The sequence below is a fragment of the Lygodium microphyllum genome, chromosome 18 (genome assembly GCF_053477565.2).
Source record: "Lygodium microphyllum isolate KBCC chromosome 18, Lygodium_microphyllum_v1.1.10, whole genome shotgun sequence".
Taxonomy (NCBI): Eukaryota; Viridiplantae; Streptophyta; class Polypodiopsida; order Schizaeales; family Lygodiaceae; genus Lygodium; species Lygodium microphyllum.
Window position 1 is genome coordinate 92,616,960 of NC_141152.1, and position 17,808 is coordinate 92,634,767.

The following is a 17,808-nucleotide window of genomic DNA, read 5'->3' on the forward strand; positions in this document are numbered from 1 at the left end:
GTGATAATGAAGAAAATATAAAATATATTCTACAAGAGTTTTTATTCACATGGTAATTTGGTTAGATCTCACAATTTTCATGCATCAAACAATAAGTATCATAAACCCTAAATACCCACTATATTGAGGTAACTTAAGAGACCATAAAGTTGCATAATGAAATGTTTGAGTTTGTAGTCACACTTTACTTAAAGCATCATCCTTTAGAAAATTATAGATATTTGCTAGTTCATAAATAGCGCATATATGAAATAAATAAATGTTAAGCTACTTTATGTGCATGTAGAAAGTATTATTTCTTATCAACATTGTTATGGGACATGATGTCAAGTTTGTAACTTTTCATATATTTACAAAACATGATGCTAAGTAAAGATTTTACGAGAGAAAATTTTAGGAGATCAATACTTTTAGAAGGGGTTAAATTTATGCTAGATCTTTGAAATCAACTTCATATGACATAATGTAGTGTCAAAGATTTTCAAAGATGATATATTGGCTTTATTAGATATAATGTTTAGTTGATAACAAGTAATTTACCTTCTGGAGTTTACCTTAGAACATATGATGTGTAGCACAATAACATGATTGAAAAGACTATAGACTTAGATTATTTTGACAATTATGAATACAGAAAGGAGAATAAAAACATGTTATATTAAAATTGAAATTCGATCACTACATGTTAAGGTAATTGTTTATACGTTTTTTGAGTTTTCACATAATAATCTTAGACACATATCATCTAATCAAGAGACTTATTTTTAATTTTACTTTCCTCTTTTGTCTTCTCACTACTCTTGTTTATTGGGAACATAAACAAGATTCGAAGAACATGCAATTAGAGAAAATTGAAAGGGAATTGAAAGTAGGTCAATGTGAGACATATATACATTGTGCATCCCTAGGATGTGTTACTATTTGATATTCCTGGCATCACTTATTCCTTCAACCACTCCACATTTCCCCTTATTTTTTGGATCATTTATATGCTTGGGATCTATACATGCTCTGCTCCACTACCAATTCTCTTATCCAAGGTGTTGGGATCAACTCAATTCACACATATTTGAGTTGTGTGCATTTGCTACTCAACATCTATTAACCCCAATGCAAGACATGAAAAATTAAAATATAAAATATAAAATAATGTAGAAATAGGCAACTAGGCAAAGGAATAAAATAGGATATGCCAAAAGCACAAGGGCGACTACAAAGATTAAGTCGAAGGCAAAGGCGCATCACTAAAAATTTATAAAAGAGCGCCATGCTCCCTCTTGTGCAAATTGTAAAACATAGATGGGCATAGGTGAAGGGATAAGGTAACTAGAAGGGAATAGGCAAAGAGGACCTAAGCAAGATATCTGGTCATGTAACAAGGGGATGGGTACCTAAGGGATTGAGGGTTTGTATATAAACTCAAAAAGTTAATGAGAAGCTTATTCTTTGGTGTGAGGCTAAAGTGGTCTCTTTATCTTCTCTTCTTTTCTCCTTTCTTGCTTGTGTGTACTTGAGAGAGGGAGTGTGAAAGTGTAAGGAAGTGAGTGTGTGAGGGTGAGGGACCGTGGTGGAGAAGCTCTCCATCATCTCTTCCTCTTCTCTTCTCCTCTCTTCCTCTTCTATTCTCCTCTCTTCTCCTCTTTTCTCTTGTCTCGCATGCGGCTATAGAGGATGAAGCTCAAAGGAGGAGGTTTGAGGTTGTTTGAGCTCGCATCTCAAATCCTGGAGCTATCGGCTTGCTTGAAGGAGGAGGCTACTCATTCAGGCATCAAGGTAAGCTTACTACACCCCCATAAGATTTCTCCTCTCTTCTCTTATCTCACGTGCGGCTATGGAGGATGGAGCTCAAAGAAGGAGGCTTGAGGTTGTCTAAGCCCACATCTCAAATTGTCGAGCTATCTTCTTGCTTGAGGGAGGAGGCTACTCATTTGGACATCAAGGTAAGCTTACTACACCCCCATAAGATCAAAGATGCCTTGGCTAGGTGAGAGATAGTCATTTGTACTTTCTTGAAATGCTTAGAGCAATGAGCAGTCCATGGGTCTTGCCCATTAAGGTTTTTAGCTATCATAAAAAGTGGTATTGATGGTAGAGTTTTACCCTTTGGAGTGTGAGGTGTGGTGGCTTTATGGAACTCATTGGCTTATAATATTCTTCCTCATCTGAAAATGGTAGGTCAATGGTGGCTAGTATGTGCATCCAGTCCCACTCATCTTTGGCAGGGAATGTACTTTGTCAATGGTCCACCCAAATTCTCAGCTTGGGTGTCTCATTTCAATATAGAGAAGATGGCATCTAAGTCAACTAGCACGTGGTTGAGAGTGAGGTCCCACTTCATTTTGGTTCCATCTTGAGACCAACGGATTCAAGCTTGAGCACTTGTGTGCTTCAAATCGAGCATCAAAGTAAGGTTTAATCCCTTAATGGGTGCTTGATATAGGTAGGAGACTTGGGGTTTTAATCTTCAGGACAAGTAAGTATTTTGTGTTTTTTATGAGTAGGCGAGTAGGATAAATCATTTTAGTATTTGGGTTTTGATTTTTATTGCATTTAGAGTAGGATAGGATTAAGAAATCGAAGTAAATTGCTTTAGGGTTGCTATTGTAAAATAGGTCCAAATAGGACAGAGACAAGGGAAAAATGGAGAAAAACAATGCTTGAATGTGTTGATGTCACAAGGGGAGAGATTAGAGAGGTCAAGGTTGAGCGAGACAAGGGTTTAAGACCCTAGAAAGCAAGGGTGAAGCTCATTTTCACCTACAACAGTGAGAGAGAGAGCTTGAGAGATAGAGAGAGAGACCTAGAGCTCCTGGTGGATTATTGTCTTCCACATGCATTTTTCGTGCATATGAGATATATACAAATCTTGTTATTGGTCCACATTTGCATTCTAGAAATCCTTGTAGGCTTGCATGTTGTAAATCATTGCATGGAATTGATTCATTGTCATCATTGCCTTCGCATCGTTGGAATTAGATGTAAGCAATAGAGTCCTGTTCTGGGTTATCTGACACTCGGACCTATCTAGGCTGTTCGATCGGACACTACTGTCCAATTTGGAAAATTGGACCAGCTTAGATCAAGACACTTAAGCACATCTTACTTGTCTGATCGGATGCTCAACTCATCCAATTCTAAAAATCGGACCTGCATACCCCGAGTAGACCTTGATTGACCCAAAAGATGTAGCACAGACCCTAGAGACCAGTGAGAGTGGCCAGTAATTGAACCTAAAGCTATATTCGACATAGAACATAGACGGGAGTGTGAAAGTTACATTTACCATTTAGAACAAATCCACCAATATGAGATGACCCTCAGACCTAGATAGGTGATCAAGAATCCGAATGTGTAGGACAAGAAGAGAGATCTGACATTGAAAGCTAGACACATAGAAGGATCAACACCATTGGAGGTGCAACACTACCCGACTTAATCAACCTCATCAACAACTTGGTGGAGCAAAAGACCACACATATGGCAGAAACTAGTACGAACTCCAGAAATGAAGAGTTCAACTTGGGAGATTTCCTAGTCAAAATCCAGTAGATGGTGAATAAGTACGATGCGCACACTAGGATGGACCACCATGGTAGGCCATCAAAGGCCATCATAGCAGACCTTGAAGAGAAGAGAAAACTAGCACGAAAAGCCTTGCAAAGCATAGCAGTGTTACACAAAATATGTGCAGGAGTTTGCAAAAATTGCTCATCGCATGGACACTTTGCAAGATGGAAGCAAGGTCAAGATTGATTCAAGACAGTAGATTTGATGACAAAGGTCTAATACAGGAGAGCTAAACCCATAGTCATCTTATATCTTTTCTTTTTCTTTTTGTCGAGAATCTATAATCAAATCTATCATTCTTATATAGGTGGGAATACTTTGAGACAACATAGAATCATAAGAGTGAAAGCATAGGGATACAAGGATTAGAATGCCATACTCTCCTCTAAATTTTATAGAGGGGTTCATACACTCTTGTACCAAACAATAGCAAACAGATCTTACTAACACAAGAAATTAACTCAGAACTCCCTACCACAAATCAACTCCCTATCACAAATCACATGAGCTTGACTTGTATAACTCATGACTCTTGAAGGCTCTTCAAGGTAAATACAGGGATTATGGATAGGTCGAGGAGTAAATATGAATCTGTATTCCTTGTGCTTTTCTTCTAAGTGGCTGTGCCCGGACCGAATCTCCCATTTTGAGCTGTTGTATTACTCACATCTGACTGATGATGGCCAAAGTAGCCCGCATAACTCCAATAACACAGTAGGAGTAGACAACAACCCTACAGGATGATAGAGATGGACAAAGCTTTAAGTTGATTGGTGCTCCTTTTTTCTAGTTAACCAGTCCCCTGCATTGTATAGTATGGACCCTTCAAAGATACCTTGTTGTTGCCATAAAAACTGTATGCCATCTAGATCTCTACTTTGTTCTTGTGCTCCTCCGCGAACATTCTTTCCCGTTGATGCTTAGCCATGCGTCTTCATGAAAATCTTGCTGGACTATGAGCACCAGTTGTATGTGAACAACAGTAGCAAGGCCAATTGCAATGTGGCATTGGATGCACTCCACCCAGTTGTATACGTACGTACACAGTATCAACGATGCCACCTTATCTTTTTCACAACTGTTGGTCGTCGCCGTATGGTCGAGTACCATTTCGGAGAAGATCTGTCTGCGCAATCACTCAAAACGCCATTGCAACCTTCTCTCTTGATGGAATCTCGCATGTTTTTTCTAATCCACGTCGCCGTGATGGTGATCCATCTATTGCACACAGTGTGATTTTATGCAGGTTGCAACTTCTCCTTTGGCTTCTTCTACAGAGGAGTCTTCCTTGATGACGTGCATGAACATACCTATGAATAAACATCCTCTTTCCCAGTGTCGCAGCAGACAGTTCTCATGCTTGCCTTCATGTTTACTTCGACTGTGTGCGCTAACTCTGCATAGTGCAATCTTCTCTCTACATCTCCTTGTAAACCAGATTTGAGCTCGTCTTCTTCTTGTGCGTACTACTCGGACACAGTCCCGATAGACAGCCCTCCCTATCCAAGCTGTCCAAAATTAGCCTTATCCGAATTAGTGCTTCCTTTTTCCTATCTAATAATAGCCTCCTCTTCCCGTTTAGCTTGGAGGCATGCACTAAAAGCATGCATGTGCTTTGCTTTCTCGTCCACTTTCTCGATTGCACACAAGTCTAAGGTCAATCAATACTCTTTTTTAAGGGTCCCAAGCATGTTTGTATTCAAGACCACAAAGTAGAAAAGCTCATAAATAAAGACATGGCTTTTGAAATTCTAATATATCTTGATGCTTAGATGTATTAGCTCCCTCTCTATTATTGATACTGTCACATTGTCCACATCATCTTGAAGTTGTCCCAACATAGGCTACATCTACAGCTTTCACATGGAGGACTTCTGCACGACATCCCTGCACCTGGGTACTACTTAGCAAATACAAAAAAAATTAGGATAAAACCATGCAATCAAATTTTCAAACTAATAGTTCAAACTAAATACCAAACGAGAAGACACACACAACGGAAAACAAATTCCTAATGACGCTGACTAATAAGTTCAAGTTCCTAGCAAAAAATTTCACCCTCAGGTTCGCAGTGGTAGATGTGTAGCATCACGACATCCGCCCCTCCTAACCTACACATCCTGTGGATGGGCCACAGCTACCCATCCTCATCACCACCAAGCTCGACAATCAATGCAATCTCCTCATCTTTTGCAAAAACATCAGCAATATCCACTTCCTCATCTACATAATCTCCTGCCTCAAGTCCATCATAAAACTCATCATCCAACTCCTCAACTGCATAGGCTGCATCATCTCTCCACTTGAACAGTTTGATTCTCTTTCCTGCAATCGATATCTGCAAGGCTATAGCATCAAGATCTACTAAGGAATATGTAGCATTGATATGGACATGCTATACCAAATAAGGCCCAAACCATCATCTTGAAACCTTATAGATAGTACTGTGCTGGTTGTCTAGACTGCTATCATAGATCAACATCCAATCTCCCTCCTCAATCTCTCTAGGTCTCAATTTGTGTTTGCTATCAAGTCAATCTTTACTGCAAATTCTAGCCTCTTTGAGCTTCTAGAAAGCTCTCTTAATATCCTTAGATATCCTCTCCAACTGACGAATACGAAGAGCCAAAAGATCCTCTCTAGTCATCTCATCCTCCTGCCATGGTAAAGCACTCCAAGTGAGTGTGTAAGTCTCTTTAGGCATGATTGATTTCTGTCCATACATCAACTCAGCTAGTACATAACATGTGGTCACACTATGGGTAGTGCGATCAACCCATAAGGCACAAGGCAACAATCTAGGCCACTCCTTAACCTGTCCACCACATGCTTTGGGCAAGGTTTTCACAATTGGTGGATGGCCTCTGTCTCTCTTCTCATTGTCTTCTGATTATGTGTTGAGGTGAAAGCAAGTTTAATGCCAAGCCGATAGAAAAACTCCCTAGCCTCATCAGCATCCAAATCACCTCTATCTGCTATAATTCTCCCAATGCAGCCATACCTGCAAATAACATAATCCAACAAAGACTTACAGACCGATGACGTAGTCTTTGTGCTCAATGCTCTTCCTACCACGTAATTCATGAGATCCTCTCATACCAAAACAATGTAACATATCTGCCAAAATCCAACATGCATAGTAATCAAATCAAGAACCTACTTGTAGTGAATACATAGTGGGCAAGTAGGGTGAAGCTCGTCTCTATGCCTCACTAAAGAAAATAACTGACAATCAGTGCATGTCTTAACAAACTAGGAGATATCTCTATACATGCCTCTCCACCAGTGTAGCACTCTCTAATCTTCTCATAGGTCACCCAAATAGCTCTATGTCCTACCCAAAGACTTTCATGAAACTCTCTCATGATTCACACCTGTGAAGCTCTATCACATACAACTCTCAATGGCCATCCTCCTCACTTCTGTGGATACTTCCAAAGAAGCCCACTTCGCAAGAAGAAACCATAAGCTTTCCTCCTGATTTTCTTGAATTCCACATTAGTCCATCCATTCTGTTTAAACATGGTACTCAAATAACAACCAATTTGCAAATACAATCATGTATATAAAGACTCATCAAAGCTCTCCAAAGCAGATACATGACAAGTATGATCAACATGTATGGCTAAAAGATCAGCCCCATCATCAAAATCATCAGTGCAAGAAGGATCCATATCATCATAACTCGCTCCTGAAAGCATATCAGGTGCTCTGTTGTCTTTACTTGCTATGTGCATAAACTCAGGATTCATGGAATTTATGTACCCAATCCACCTAAGCATGGTAATGTCTAGAGTAGAACAACTCGTGCTCATACTTAGAAGAGGCAAGCAATCAATCTTGATTGCCATAGTAGCACCAATGAAGTACTCTTTATCATTCTAGAGAGTTGTCACAACTTCCAAGAGTTCCCTCTTAATTTGTGGATACCTAACTGCAGCTCGTTTAGGAATTTTGTCCCAAAACAAATGGCATACCTATTCCCATCTGCATCATCCTAGCCAACAACCCATCAAATGCCGATAGTACTAGTATCAATAGTGATTACAATAGGTCTTCCACACTCATATTATTCTTTTTGAAGAGTTGGAGCATCTCTCAACAATCTCTTCACATTCTGCATAGCTCTAGTGTGTCTCATGTCCCAAGAAAAACGTGGCCCTTTCCTCAAGAGTTGGTAGAGATCATCTACAATATGAGTGAAAAGAGGAATCCAAATAAGATAAAATACACAAGCTCCAAGAAACCTATGAACCTCCGAAGTAGAAGAGCAAGTCTCTACAATGTTCTCTATGGCATGAACCTTCGCAGTGGAAGGCCTCTTGCAATAATAACCAAACATATGTCCAACCATCAAAACCTCTTTAGCACCAAAAATAGATTTCTGCCTTGAAATATTAAATTCACTTACTCTATCTTGAAAATAATCCTCTGAACATCTCTGATATGTGCGGCCACAAAGTACCTGTATCCATGATCATCTGAGGTCTCATCCTTCTCTTTCTCCAAACAACCCTTGATAGGCACATCATCAATGAAAGACATGGTAAGCTCTGGAATAAAATCGCATAAGACCTTGTTCATCCCATTCATCATATGGACAACCAAATTAGTAGCTCCCTACGAAATTGTACACATCTAGATAAGGCCTAAAGGTGTCTTCATCATAGTCAAACCTCTATTCTCTACGGCAAGCTGGAACTAGACATAGCCAGAATAAAGATCACCAAGTGAATAGATAGCACATCCAAAAACAACCTCTCTGAACTCATCCATAATAGGTCTTGCACCAACATTCCGTATAGTGACCCTGTTCAACGGGCTATAAGTTCTATATGAATCTGAGTGTCCCATTCTTCTTGGGAATTGTGAACCATCTATTAGAATACAGAGTTGAAGATGGTTCTAGAATCCCCATCCTGATCCAGTCATTCAAAATCTCCACCAATCTAGGCAAGTGAACCCTAGGCACAGGAATAGACCGTAGATTCCAAGGGACATGCGGAATTGTAAAAATAACCATAGGCATCACAACCCTAGGGTCAATGCAACCTATCTCATGCGAGAAAAAAGTGAAGGATCTCCCATGTCTGCTCAACATCTCCTCAAAATATCTCACCTCTACTGGAAGTAAAAAACCTTTAGTCCCAATCTTCATCTCTTTCAGTGTCGGCTAAAAACCTGTGTCCAATTCAACCTATGTCCAATTCTTACAGGATCTCGTAAAGGAGACTACATAGCTACTCTCTTAATCATCTCATCACTATCCAAAGGTAGTAATCTTGCAACTTGTCTAACCTTCTTGTCAAGTGTCTTATATTTCTCTATACTCTAACTTCTTTGCTACGACTTGCAAATTTTAGCCCTTGCTATAAATACCCTCGTAAACACAAATTTTATTGTGTGTAAACAACACCCAACTCTTTAGGCTGACAAAAATCAGCTATATCTTTTTTGGATTGCATAATATGAATAGCCCAACACTGAGGCTCACAGCTTTCTTTAGTTGTAAATTCTGTTTACTATTGTAAATTAGTGGCATGTAAATCTTCTTTCCGAAATATGTCAGCAATGAACACTTTTTGCTAAGAATTCTTAAGACTCAAATTTTCTTGCAGTATGAAATCAAAAAATTTGCAAGACATCGCTAAAGAATGGACCTATAAGACATACGACAGCTCTTGATTTTCAATTTTCAGCAATGTTGAAATATCCTCCATAGTATCTAAGCATGACAGTCTGTCATACTCTATCTTCATCCTGTAAAAGACCTGCAAGCTTCAATTCTTTTTCTTTTCTCTTTAAGTATTTACAAGAAACTCTAGAAATATCCGTAATATGCTAAAAACACAAAGTACTTTCAAAAAATACACCATAAACTCCTGAGGAAAAGCTACCATTGCCAGGAGGAGAGGGGAATCCAGCCCTCCTCCTAAAAGAGGGGAATCCCTCAAAGAATCTTTATTCTGTTGATGGTTGACATAAACTATCATGATTTGGACAACCCTCTTTCCATCCTTGCTTTGAATCTACGCATAAGCATACTCATTGTCCAGTACCTTAGTCTCTATCTGAGACTTAGCAACGAATGGCTGTCCCAAAATAATAGAATAGGAATAAGAGTTATGCACAAAGAAATGATAAGTCTCATCCGCAAATTGGATAGAAATCCTCAAGTTTGGACAAGCAACATACAAATCTCCTGTAGTGTTGGCCATACGCATGTGCATCTTCTCCAACTGCATACATAAAGCTCCATCTATAGACTCCTCAATAATCTCCTCATCACAATATATCTCCTCAATTTGCAAGCCATACATAATAGCCTCAGTAACAACTACTAAAGCCTCTCGATGGATTATTTCCTATCTCAGTTCTTCAATAATCTGTCGTTTTCTTTTAATGATATCGATGATAACATCATGAAATTATCTTTTGGCAATTCCCAAGACTTCTCCAAGAGTGAATTCAATTTTGCAGTCAAGAATTCGATCATCAAGCACCTTCTTAAAGTCTGCAGTCATCTCAATGCTAGAAAGTAACTTGAATCCATGTTAATTTTTCAGCTTCAAATCCTTTTTCTTCGGGGCTTTTTTATCTTCTTGTACTTTTGACTTTTGAACATTAGCCATACTCTGCTTTGGTCCTGAAGAAGAAAGTTGAGAAACTAGATCACTCCTTCTAGTCAACCTCTTTGAACCTTCAGGCTAATCATCATCTCTTTTTTGCTTCTGCTCAACAAGCACTTCCAATTCTTGAGATTTTGCCATATAGGCATTGATAGAAAGTACATCAACTCGATCATCCCATCCAATCCGTTTCCTGATCTCATTACCTATGGGGCTGAAAGTTTGGATATTGAAGCTTTCTCATTTTTCTCTGCATGCAGTACATAGGACCATGAAGGAGATTTGTCCTTTAGTAATTGCTCTAACTGAAGGCCATAGGTAGCAACTTCTCTTGCCACCTCTCACATCACATAAGAAGAGTGCAAAAGAGACTCCTCTAAAAAATTTCTTCATACCACCCTTACCAAAATTTGATTTCATCGGCTAATTTGTACCTCGAAAACATATCATCTTGTCTTTCGAGACTACCAACTTCAGCCTTCTCGCCTCTTCAAAATCTTGGCAATCCTTTCATTCATGATCTGGACTCTCAGATCACATACAACAATGGACACAATCACTTTTGGAATAATTTCTAGGAGTAGAAGAAGTTGGGGCTAAAACTAGAGCTAGACTAAGCGGTTGCTACTCCATTCTAGTCCTCTTGGTTTGTAGGTCTTTTAAGCTCTTTGATATCTCCTCCACCATATCTTCAACACTCAGTTTTGCAGTTGGTGTGACAACCCTAGTAGGAATAGGCATAGGCATAGACATAGGCTAAGAAATAGGAGTAGTGGATGGTGCAACATGGGAAGTAGGAGAAGTCATGGTAGGATAAGACATCAGTGGTGGTGACTGCATCCCATTCTACAAGCGATCCTTCCATCTCCGCCTCTTTGTTAGTGTAGAATCCACATCGACAACGTCTTGCCAATCGGTCCTCAATCCTATAGGCTGTGTGTGGTCCTCTAGCAGCTCTCCCAACTCATCCTAAAGTGTAGAATCAACTACTTGTAAGAATAACTTCACTTTCTCTGAGTTTCGAGCTATTTGCTCTAGTACATCCAACTGGTTGTATCGTTCTTTAAACTCCCGTAACATTTCAGAGGCAACAAGTCCTTTGTTGGGTTGATAAACCCACTCTCTAAATGTCTTTTGCGTAGTAATACTGTAATCCTCCAAAAAATATTCATCTTTGAACACTTTCTTGAAAAAATCATCCCAATTAGAATCCTATACAAACAAATCTGTCACTCTAACCTGCAAAGTAGGCATGACAAGCTGTAAGAAATGGTTGTTCCAATTGGTCGAAACTCCAAAAAAGCGCATTTGGCTTTCAAAGGCCTTAATGTAGGCTGAAACACTCTAGCTATCAAATAATGTTTCCTCACTAACCACAACCTTGATCGCCTTGATCACACCCAGCATATGCTCATGTTCTTGATGCAACAATCGTTGTTGATCCAACTACTACTAATGCAACTGCTGCTATTGCTGCATAGATAATTGCATCTATTGATTTTGCATCCTAATGGCTAAGGAAAGAGTTTGTAACAAAGTCTTTATCTCATCTGTCGAAGAGGAAGAAATAGTTGATGATGAAGGTAGATTATTCAAAGGGTCTCCCATCTCAATAAACAAAAGCGATGCTTTCGCATTAGGTTCACTAGATGTTGATTAGAATATGTGTGTGAGTTTGTGAAAGTTTCTCATTGTAGGGACACTATTCTAGATGCAAGCAAGATTAAGATCGATTCAAGACAACATATTTGATGAACAAAAGTCTAGTACATGAGAGCTAAACCCATAGTCATCCTATATCTTCTTCTTTTTGTTGAGAGTCCATCATCAAATCTATCATCCTTATATTGGTGGAAATACTTAGCCACAACATAGAATCATAAGAGTAAAAGCATAGGGATACAAGGATTAGAATGTCATGCTCTCATCTAGTCTTTAATATAGAGGGGGTAAGGTTCGTACACTCTTACACACCAAGGGATCGAAAAGAGATCTTACTAACACAAGAAATTAACTCAAGACTCCCTATCACAAATCACATGAGCTTGACTTGTATCACTCATGACTGTTGAAGGCTCTTAAAGGTAAATACAAGGATTATGGATAGGTGGAGGAGTAAACATGAATATGTATTCCTTGCGCTAAGTAGCTCGCATAACTTCAATAACACAGTAGGAGTAGACAATGGCCCTAAACGATGATAGATATGGACAAAGCTTTAAGTTGATTCGTGCTCCTTTTTTCTAGTTAACCAGTCCCTTGCATTGTATAGTATGGTCCGATTAAAGATGCTTTGTTGTTGCCATTACCACTATATGCCATCTAGATCTCTAGCTCTTGTGCTCCTCCATGAACATTGTTTCATGTGGATGCTCAACCATGCACCTTCATGAAAATCTTGCTAGACTATGAGCACCAGTTGTACGTGAAGAACAGTAGCAAGGCCAATTGCAATGTGGCATTCGATATTCCACTCTGCCTAGATCTACATAGTATCACAATGCCACCTTATCTTTTTCATAATTGATGGTCGTCACCATACGGTCGAGTACTATTTGGGAGGATATCTATCTGCACAATCACTCAAAACACCATTGCAACCTTCTCTCTTGATGAAATCTTGAATGTTTTTTTAACTCAAGTTGATGTGATGGTGATCCATCTAGTGCACACAGTGTGATTTTATGCAGGTTGCAACTTCTTCTTCTTTTGTGTTGCATAAAGATTCTCCTTTGGCTTCTTCTACAGAGCAGTCTTCCTTGATGAAGTGCATCAACCTTCATTGATCAAGCTTTCTTACTTTGTTGCCTTCACATTTACTTGACTGCGTCCGTTTACTTTGCATAGTGACATCTCTCTACATCTCACCGTAAACTTGATTTGAGCTCATCTTCTTCTTGTCCATACTACTCCACACAGTAGTGATAGCCATCCCCTCCTATCAAAGTTGCCCAAAATTAGCCTTATCATATTTAGCTTTTCCTTCATCCCATCTAATAATAGTCTCCTCTTCCCATTAAGCTTGGAGGCATGCACTAAAAGCATGTATGTGCTTTGCTTTCTCCTCCACTTTCTCGATTGCACACATGTCTAAGGTCAATGGATACCCTTTCCTAAGGGTCCCAAGCATTTTGGTATTCAAGGCGACAAAGTAAGAAAGCTTGTAAATGAAGACATGGCTTCCCAAATGCTAATATATACTTCTTGATACTTAGATTTATTAGGTCCCTCTCTGCTAATGATACTGTCACATTATCCACATCATCTTGAAGTTGTCCCAACATAGGCTATATCTAGAGCTTTAACATGGAGGACTTCTACACATGACATCCTTGCACATGTCATGTGTAGAAAAGTTAAGATAGAACCATGCAATCAAAATTTCAAATTGAATGGTAAAGGAAAAGACACACACAATGGAAAACAAATTCCTAACAATGTTGACTAATGAGTTCAAATTCCTTGTGAAAAATTTTGCCCTTAATTTCGTAGTGGGGGACGCACAATGTCATGATAGCAGCGTACAACCAAGAGCAACAAGCTGGAAAATTGCACTAGGACATAGAGATGGGGGAAGTTCAACGAATAGGAACCAAATAGGACTAAATGTAGAGAGAGTGTGTGAGTGCTAGAGGGAGACCTAATGTTGAGTGAGCTTCTCATGAAGTGGCTCATAGACAATATGTTGGTAGAACAAAGCACAATAGCACTAGCCAGCTCATTGCTTGCAGGATTAGGAGTTACCCAATGCTCCAACAACCAATCGTAAATCCCTATAGTTGCAAAGAAGTTAGATAAATACCATCCAAACAATGACCCTTATAGCTTCGTGCAACGATTTGAGAAGGTCTGCGAGGCCAATGGCCTTACCAATCTCACTGAGCACTCGCAAGCTTTCGACCTATGCCTAGGCGATAAGGGTAGGATGTGGTACACAAGTCTAGATACTACAAAGCACAACAACTTCAACAACCTCAAGAGTCTCTTCATCAAAAGTTTCTCCGAGATTGGGTACTACAATAATCTCAGAATGCACTTGATGAACATTAAGAAGAAGGACAAAGAAGACATCAGGGACTACAATGCCCACTTTGAGAGTCTCTTTAAGAGAATGCCCACTAATGAATGACCCACTGAGGTAGTGGTGTCCATAGTCTTCACCAATGGAAGTCATAGTGAGGAACTCTACAAGGCCTTGGCAAGCAACTCGAGCTTGTAGAGAGATGCACTAACTAGGGTCTTTAAAGAGGCCATATGAGTGGACGACCACCTCACGGAGTGACGGAAAACTCGAGCTTGTAGAGAGATGCACTAACTAGGGTCTTCAAAGAGGCTCGATGACCACCTCAAGGAGAGGACCTCCAAGATCTCTAATTGAGATGAGGCCAACTCTAGAAGATCAAATTCAAGAGGTAGGGGAGATAAAAATGAATTTATCCAAACTATAAGAGATGATAAGAAGATCTATGCAGCTACATGTACAATGCATGTATTGAGGCAAAAGCCACCTTCTCACTGAGTGTCAGGACCCTAAGTCTCAACCTTGTGGCAATTGCAGTAGGTTTGGTCATGATGCTATGCATTGCAAACTAGCAAGGAGACTTCCATACTCACAGTCTTGTAACCATATTCCATACCTAGGGAATAGGCCTTTGAATTTGTATGGGAGAAGAGCCCGATTGGCTCTTCCAACACCAAATGATGTGAAACCAGCCATTTTTGGGATGGATTTCCATCCCACAGGCATACTAGTCCACCTCGACCTTTCGTAACCCATCCATTGAGTGATGCTCTAGTCCACTACATGGAGAAGCCGAATGATAAGGATCCTTATGTGAACCCTTATGTCTTATACAATGAAGAGGGAAATCCAATTCTCATGGACTATCGACCAGTGATGGTGGTGGCATTAGAAAGAGGAAGAGGCAGAGGCTTAGGAGGGCACACCCAAGAGCCAATTTCATGTTGGACTTGTAGTCCCCTAGGACACATCTCTTCGTTCTGCCCTGAAAGGGAGCAAGTCAACTAAAATAAGGTTGACCTTAGATGTGCAAAGTATGGAATCACTCAACTCTTTGTCGATTGACCTAAACCGAAACCGCCCTCTATTTCAACAATCATACCTTCAGTACCATTAGGGCTATTCGGAGTCGAGACACTCAACGGAGAGGCCACGCCCATCCCATTGCATGTTATGACCCAAGCACAGACGAAGCAAGCCCACATATCACTGGCGAGGCCCAATAACCTAGACAAAGCCTCCATAGGAAACATGAGCCATAGGCAAAGGAAGAAGAAAACTGACACAAAGGTCACACTTAAAACCAAGAGCGCAGTGACACTACTTGTTGGAAAGAAAGTCACGGATGCACATGCAGAAACATCCACTCCAAAGATTGCTAGGAAAGGGAGTGCTAAGATAGGGGAGTACCCCAATTCAAAGTGTCAACTCAAAGCCATGGAAAAGGTCAAGGAGTGGATGAAAGAAGCCCAAGAACACCTAAAGAATGCTGAGCCCATCTTGAGGTCAATTATATCTCTAGAAAAAGTAGGCAAGTCTCTCCCACATGACCAAGAGACACATTTGCAACTCAAGTAGTACCACCTATATGGAGCTTGAATGCCACAGGCTAGCAAACTAGTCAAGGACATTGTCCAAGGAGCAAAAACCTAGGAGAGAAGCAAGCAACCAATAATCTTCGGACAATAGTGGCCACCCTTGTAAACTTGAGCTTAGGAGACCTACTTAGGCAGTATCCAACACTATGGAAAGAGTTAAGGTAGCAGGTAGAAGGATCACTAGAGCAAACGGTAGTCGACTTGCAAGACCACCACACTGTAATGCAAATATCAAGCCTGACATTGCACTCAGTGCCCAAGTCCTTGCACATTAATGCTTTTTGGGAAGGCATAGAGATACACGCACTATTCTTGGTCGTAGCTCTAGGTGATACCACAGGGAAAGGGATTGTAGACACAGAGGCAAGAGTCAATGTGCTTAGCCATGCAGTACTCTAGGCTTGGGGTAATGGAATGCCATATTCAACGTCACATTGGCTAATAGAATTAATGTAAAGCCATTCAGAGTGATGAAAATTGGCCATTGAAGATTGCAGGAGTCTAGATCTTTATAGACTTCATAGTTATGAAAGGAGTGGACTACAACGTCTCATTAGGCCGACCCTAGATGCGCAATGCACGAGTCATAGAAGACTAGGGAAATGGTCAGATCTTCCTAGGCAATCGAATGGAAGTGGTGAGAGTGGAGATGGATACTTGGAAGACTACACCGATTGACCTAGACACCATCTCAACCAGGCTGAATGGCAACGCTCAGATTAAAAATCTTACGGGTCACTGACCAAGTATATCCCTTTCCTTGAGAATGAGCAATATTGGATGTATGTGCTAGCCACAATCGATCTGCCATTTTTAGACAATGAGTGCGAACAAGCTGCCAAGGAAGTTGGTGAACCCAAGAAAAAACCCTTAGTACCAATCTATATGATGGCTAGAACCTCTCATACATGACCACTCCTATCACATTCCATGTCTCAAACAACAAACAAGAGCTCCACGAGATCGTAAAGCACCTGACGTAAAAATTAGCTAGTAACCCAGTTGCAAATCTTAAACCACTCAACGATATCTTGGAGACAAATCCAATTGGTAATGGATCACGATGTACAATCTGAGCTTGATGTATAATTGAGCTTTAGTCACCAATGACAAGGAAATGCAGTATTAAGACTTAGGGGATGTCGAGCAGTCAGATGAGGATGATTCAGACAACGAGTACGAGGATTATTGTTCCTTCAGTGTGGCGAGAGCAAAGAAGAGATCGACACAATAGAGTACAACATTGAGGGACGCTTGATTAAACAAATATGGACAAACTCTGAACCACAGAAGAAGAATGCCTTTAGAATCAAGAAAGGAGTCATGTGTCTGGATTGTGATCGCACATGGTTGGAGCACATAAGAGAAATTGATTAAAAACAAGCAAGCCTCACCCAATCAAGTGCCGTACCATTGTTTAGGACAGAATCACCATCCAAGCTACGACCGTCAAGAGAGACTTCCTGTTCTAGTGAAGACAGAGAATTAGATTCTAAGAGTCAGAAGTAAGCTCAAACAATGATCCTAAGATACCCCAACCACCTAAGACCAAACATGCCAAGGGAGACCTACCAGTCCACCTAAGGCGTTGAAGGTTGAAGGAGATAGCCTAGAAAACCACAAGCTGAGGAGCACAGAAAGTCGAACGACCTGCCGAAAAGATTCACAAAATTTAAGAAAGGTGATAGGGTAGTGATCTTGTTAGGAGCCAAACAACAAGGGAAAGCAAGTGAGACAATAGAAGGACATGCCAAACTTAAGGAGGTAAATCTGATGGCTAAGGAAGGGGAAACGCCCCAACCTATGTTCATAGCCAATGACTTGAGCAAGCAAGAAGAAGTGAGTGTCATTGCTCTCTTATGAGAGTATATAGATATATTCTCTTGGTCTCTCAATGAGATGAAAGGGGTAGATCCAAGTGTGGTGACTCATAACATCCGCATACACCTAAGAGAATGCCGGTAAAGTAGTGACTATATCGTATGAATTCAAG